Source organism: Phytophthora infestans, genomic scaffold (genome assembly GCF_000142945.1).
Source record: "Phytophthora infestans T30-4 supercont1.16 genomic scaffold, whole genome shotgun sequence".
Classification (NCBI taxonomy): Eukaryota; Oomycota; class Peronosporomycetes; order Peronosporales; family Peronosporaceae; genus Phytophthora; species Phytophthora infestans.
Window position 1 is genome coordinate 2,510,824 of NW_003303743.1, and position 7,103 is coordinate 2,517,926.

Genomic DNA, 7,103 nt, shown 5'->3' on the forward strand with positions numbered 1-7,103 from the left:
GTTGCTGTATGTGAAATTGTGAGATGGGGATCAATGCGGAGCGGAGGGTGGAAATGGTAACAATCATCCTGCTGGCCTAGTGCCAAAAGCTGTTGACACGGATGCAATATCGGAAGTGGGTGAAATGTGTGATAAATCAGCGACAGCGGGTGATACATTAATAGTAACAGAACCAGAACCTTCTGTATCCATTCTCCTCGAGGCCATCGAAAAAGGTGCTTCGTATAAGTATGCACCAGCGCTACGTGCCCTATCGATTTCCCGCAACAAAAGCCCAAAAGTAACTGTACACCAGCGAAAAACTAAACTCCCGACGCTCACGTGTAAAATTGCGACTGTGTTGCCGACCCAAACACTAAAATCGTGTAACGATAAAGTCGCTGCATTCCAGAATCGGTGGTTTAGTGACCACGACAAACCGATCGCCCAAAAAGATATTACTGTGACAGCTGGAAAATGGGTATACGATATACGTAGTCTGAAAGCGATGAGGTCGTGGCATACTGCAATCTCTAATTATAATGGGATCGATTGTGCTATTTAATGGGTGAGCAAACAGGATCGATTGCATTGGGAGCCTCTCGACAAAGTTTGGAGTCAAGGGGTTTTGGATCCGTCAGCAGTAAAGCAGTACCTGAAAGAAGTTGACGTACTCAGTAACTACTATTGGGCGACTTCTCTATGTGGAAAAGCGCTCATTGAAGGACCGTGTATCCATCTCGCAGTAAAAACAATTATTCAGCGAAACTGTGAAAACGCTACTGTTTTTACTATCCCGGAAGATATTTTACGCTACCCAGTATTCGACCGTGCATGGATTAGAGCACAAGATACATGGAAGGTTATGGAGGATAAAGCAACGACTGTGGATGTGGACACGGAAAGAATTTGGTTTTTTGGTGTGATCAATTGCAATCTGAATCACTGGTGTGCGGTAGCAGTTGATTTCCGTGAGAACCAGATTTATATTTACGATCCACAACAAACCGGAAACAGATACAAAGAACTCAGAGCGTACCTGAAGGAAGAGTTGCTCCCCCTCTTACCTCAGCCAAAATCACCGAAGCGGTACCGCTTCAAGAGCGTAGACTACTGCGCCCCACAGTACGACAGCTACAACTGTGGCATTTTCATCCTTTTGTTTTTGAAATATGTCTGTATGGAGACGAACCTGCAGGGATAGAAGGTAATAGCTCAGCTGCGATGCAGTTTTTCCGCTACAGGTACCTTAGCCATATTTTAGCTTCAATGTAGTACACTTGATTTTTTTAATTCGATGAAGACGTACTCGCAAGTGAATTCATCTTACGATCAACTCACGAGATGATTGTAGTAAATTCCCCTTGAGGAGCGGCCCATTTTGTCGTAACGACACTGCTCAACAAGCGCGCCCACCTGTGCCTGTTTTTCGATATACCGGTATGTCCTGTTGTTTTCAAGATTTGCAGCCTTCAGAAACAACTTGAGTTAAGTAAGGGCGATCGGTGAATAAGATAGGGGGTTCTGTGATTATCGTCTCCCCGGGATTTGATGAATGCCAAGTTGCGACAGTATGTGAGTCGGTACGAAAGCTGTGTTCACCATCTTCGTCAGTGATCAATTTACACATTCTGTCACAACTTTCATGTATCCACTCACGTGGTGTCATTTTCCCCGTGTTACTGTGCCCATCTGGGGGAAAATGTGACGAGGCATTGGTTCCCACCCGACACCATCCGACACCATCCGACTCCCACATACGACCATTTGTGCCCATCTGATCCCAACTACCGAAAGAGCCAGTAATGTAATATTTTGATGCGTGTCACGCAACTATACAGGTTTGCTGCGATTAACCGGACTCCTATACGGTGATTAACCGGACTCTTATACGGCTTTGTCTGTCTTGGACTGACAGCAAGCTACGGCTGAAACATCTCACAAGCGCATTTTCATTCGCATCTTACTACTGGTTTGGTCAAAAATGTAATGTATTTAAATGCACAAGCTAAGGTATCTGTAGCGCAGATACTGCAGCGTTTTCTTGTCGATTAGTCTCGGCGACTGTGCACCTGCAAACACCTCGCAGGCGACTAGAACATAGATACCACAATTGTAGTTATCTGTTTGGACTCCGAGATGGCTCTCATAGCTTTGGACGCGACACCCTTCGAATCCTTGCACCCGAAGCAAATTTTTGATGTGTTCTGCAGCTGAACGGACTCCAACCTTGTACGTCGACTCCATCGGATCGTAGAAGTAGATTCTGCGCTTTTCGAGGTCAATCATGATAACACACCAGTGGTTCAGGTTACAGTTGACTGAAACCAACACTTGCTCCGTGGATGCACCGAAAAACAGAGCGGGCAAAGCATCATCGTCGGTCCAAATTTCGCCGCTAACAGGCACACGTATTGAGCCTGGACTTGCCACTCTAATCATCGGATTTGGACCGAACAGTTTTGTCAGCAACGTGCTCATAGTATCGTCGCTAAGTTGCCCCTTTGCAGCAACATCTAGCACGTGCATCTGTACCCACATAACGTCACAATATGTCAGTGATTGAACACGTATTATGGACAACATGAACGAACCTCATCTGATAATATATGCAGCTCCTTCAGTTTTGTGCTCATGCTCGCGTCTTCTTGTACCTGAAACGTACTGTCCACGGGTAGGTTGAAGTTTATAGTCGAGATCCAATTCACGGCGCTCTCGACTAGGCGTACCGCCGCTTTCGCTCGATGAAAACGCTTCATAACATTGAGAGTGCTTGTCTTGAATACCCCAATGCCTGGAATTTTCACTGCGATGTCAGGCTCGGCTAGGCCTCTACGTTTTTTCTGCAAGGCGGTAACTTTGGCAGCACACTTACGCAGAATTTCATTTGCAAAAGCCCGGACTACTTGGTCATCTTCGAAAAGTGTCTTGGATGATGGCAGTTTTCTCAACTCCCATGCAATAGGAGCCTTCGGTTTTTTGTCGAACACAAACAGGTTAAACTTTTTCAAAGTTGAAGCCGCGAAGTTGTAAGTTGGTTCTGCAGCTGTCATATCGGCCACCGTCTTCATGCTTAATTCCATGCTGTGCATGATGGAGTCATCTTTTGCCATCGAGATTGCTGTGTTGCGCTTCGCCTTGACAGCTGAGGGTTTTGCTTTGGGGCGCCCTCTGGATTTTGGAGGAGACGCGATTTCGAAGTCGTCGCTCGCATCGAGTAGCTGCATCGTTTGGGTTTCCGTTTGTCGGTCAGATGGGATTACACCCATCTCGGTTGGGGTGTTTGAAAGTACCCTCAGATGGGACCACACCAACGTTAGATGGTAACTCGATTACCTCAGATGGGGAGCTCGATTACTTCAGATGGGATCACACCCGCTTCAGGGTGGGTAATGTTTCCTTCAGATTGCGGTGGTTCATTCAGAAAGACTGTCTCTCCTTCAGTAGCGATACATCCTGATGCCTCGACAGATGATCGCTCCATGCTTGCATTCTCCACATTCATATCCGTTTCGTGGATTGGCATGCTCTCACTTACCACTTCTAATGAGGCTTCCAGTCTTGCATCTAGTTCAGACTCAAATTCATAATCGCCGGCAGCATTACTCAACTCCATCTCCTCATCTCCTTTACCGCCATTGTAATCGGCATCCTCATCATCTTCAACGGAGGCAAACGTGGACGACAGGAACTGCTTCGCAAATTCTTCGCACTCACCACGTTTAAATAGGCGTGACAGCTCCTGTAAAATATTCAGTGCTGCGCGGTACTGAGGCATCCCGAAACCACTCATTGTTTCGCTGATCTCGCTAGCTAAGTACTTAGCCTCCCGATACTTTCTGTTGGCATCCCACGGCCTGGCCTTATCGCACAACACAGTTTCAACCGAAAACGCTTTACCAGGGATTTCTTCAAGCGCGACCTCAGATCGAAGCGAGGATAGCATCCACCGCGACGGCAACAGCTGCGTTGGAATTACGGTCTCCATACCAAGCACCTTGCGCAAATAAAATACATGTCGGCAGGGCAACAGACGCGTTGACATGAAGAGGCATGAGCATTCCCAGTTGATAGTGTTTACCGCGTACTCAGCCCTTGGTTCATCAAGTACGTCATCTCTCCCAGAGATGTTCACAATCAATATGATTCCAGGAGTTGCTTCGTTAAATTCATACTGCGCGTTTCCACCCATTGCGAATGAATATTGCTCGAAGATCAATTCACAGGCATGGTGACTCACCAGATTCGCGAGCAACGACATCTCGCGATCGTACTTCGGGTTGTGTACTACTAAAATTTTGTTTGTTTGAGCCTCAAAACTCTTCTGACTGCGTGCTTGATAACAGATAATAGAAGCTACGCACTCGTCCAGTCCCATGAACGCGCTCATCGTATCTTTTAGCTGCTTCCACGACGACTCGAGTCGGTTGTTGGTATTGTTGCCTAGCGTCACAGCACTCTGTCGTTCGTACGCACACCACATTGGCTTGCAGTTGTCCCAATTCTTGCGCAAATAGCTCTCAAACCCGTCAGAACGGTCTTGTGCAGACGATAAAGCGGGGCCATTCACTTGCATGTTGGATACGTTACCATCTGGCCCCAACTCAGTTTCAACGTTCCCATCCGACCCCAAGTGATTACCATCTGAAGGTAAAGCGGCATTCGTTGTGTCGTCCGAAATCTCCGCGCGAGTAGAGAGAGCACCAATTGACAAAATATGGGTCACGTACTTTCGATGCTTTTCAAACTCCCGTTCTGTTACCGCATAAACCAGTAAAGGAAACATACTCCGCAACTGCGACTTCTGCCAAGCCGACAACTCATATTCAGCTGACGCTACCTGCTCACGCAGATACTTGATGACGTGGAACTGGCAAAGAAGAATCCTCACTCCTGGCAGCGCCTTCTTCAAAACACCCATCTCAGTAAAGTCCTTATCAATGACAACACACTGAAGTTTAGTCCAGGACGCGTTGGTCTTCTTGAACTCCTCGATCGCCGTTAATAGCGTAGGCGCTCGCTCATTCTGAAGTATTCCATGTTGCACAAATTGGCCCTTGCCAAAAGCATCATGCACCATGAAAGAAAACACTTTGTACTTTGACGCGTTCGTTCCATGAGTTGCGTCGATAAGCATAACCTCTGGAAAGCGGGAAAATAGTTCACGCATGTGCTTTGTTTGCAGTGTTATGCATGTAGCAATTTTCTATTCAGCACCATGTAAAACAAGGAGTCTGAGAAAACCAGTCGAGCTGCATAATAAAAAAGATCTACGTACTTTTTGGTCGTGCTTCTCCACAAAGACGCGACCCACATTACCAGGCCCATCCCCAAATTCTTGCATCCACGTCTTCAGTCTCTGTTTGCTCGTCGTCCCTTCACGCTCTTGGTCCTTTAGGCGCTGAATGAGGTTGTGAACGTCGCCTATTATCATACTACAGTCTGAGTTTTCAAGGACAAACTGCAGAATATTTTTTTTCGTTGCCTTCGCCTTGCGCAAAACATCAACCGTCTTCACCATGGAAGGAGCAAGTGCCGTTTGGACCGACGGGTAGTGCTCGTAGTTGGAACGAGTCAGGGGATGGTTATGCTGCAGTTTGGCAGTAGTGACGCATAACGCGAACACAGGGTCGTTTGTGCTACCATTGACGACACGGACACAAGCGTTTATCTGAAGGAAGAACACATATTTTGTCAGTATTACGAAAGTCATTACAGCACATCCAGTTACAGGTGTCCCATCTGAACCCGACTCGATGGCAATTCACCCATCTGTGCCCAACTCGATAGTATTTAGCCCAACTCTGCCCAAATATAAATGACCACATACCTGTGCACCGCACTCAGTCGATCGTATTCCCCGACGTGGCCGCTTGCCTTTACCCCGCGGTTTGTACTTGCCCGCGTGGGTGCAAACAAGGGTCTTGTTGTACCAGGTCCACTCCTCTGGGATTAGAGGAGCTAAAGTATTTTGCTTCTGGATCTTGCGGTTGCGCTCCTGGACCTTGTTGTTAGTACGAATTCGAAAGCTCTGGTTCACATACAGTAGTAATTTGGCTAGTTGTCAACTAAACAATTTCTTAGCGATGCGAACCTGGTATGTCTGCGCCATATACTCGTTGAGGTAAGCATGGAATGACTCCCACGAGTCAAACTGCATCTGAAGTAGCTGGGGAGCTAAGGCACAAGATGTCTCTCCGCTGTAGGCCTCCTATTGGGCGCTCTGTGTCTCGAACTGGCTCGAGATTTGCGACGACTGTACACTCGAGTCCCCGGATGGCAGTGTCCACTCGGCGTCGCTGTCACCGTTGTCGCTATCATCTTCACTCGGAGCAGCGTACTGTCGGCGCTTTTGTGCGGAACGCGGCCGGCGCTCCATACTTGCCGCTTTGCTCTTTTTGTCCAAATGAGGGGGAGCCACTCGTTCTGTCGTTGCAGTATACTGTATACGCCGTCGTTCGTATAGCGTGCGCAGAGCATGACACACGAGGAATAGGGCATGTCAAAGAAGAGACCTCCTCAGATGGGCGCGGTAGCCACTCTCTTATGTGGTATTGTAGATGATATGGTTGGCAGTTGGAGTTCTTAAGTTGGAATTAAGCGTCGTTGTAGCATAATGGAGCAATTGAAAGCCCAGCGTAATGTCATTGTGGCTTGGCTGGAGCAAGGCGACCATTTCCTACTAGCCACAGCATTCTCAACTCTATCGGGTGTTCAAGGTGCAGCAGCAAGAAGTGGAATTACTGCGTGTGATGCAGGACGAGAACACCAGGCTGCAAGTTTATGGCTACCACGACGTGGAGCTCCCAGACAAAAACAATGATCGAATTCGGCATGGTAGTGCCACTGCCCTCTCAAATAGGAGCGGACCTACTGAGAGACCTCATAGCAGTTGGCACGCTCCCTATCATCATGATACTCAGGTACAGCGGCACGGGGAACCACTACCAAGCGGTCACCTACGAGGCCACAAGATACCAAGAATACACGGAGCGATGGAGGGAGCTCACGGAACGCCGCAACAACATTTTCCAAAAATATGGAGGCAGAGGGCTAGATCCAGAGCCTTACGATCCAGATAAGATTGCAAGAGCAGCTGCCAGGGAATTAAAAGCTATCAGAAG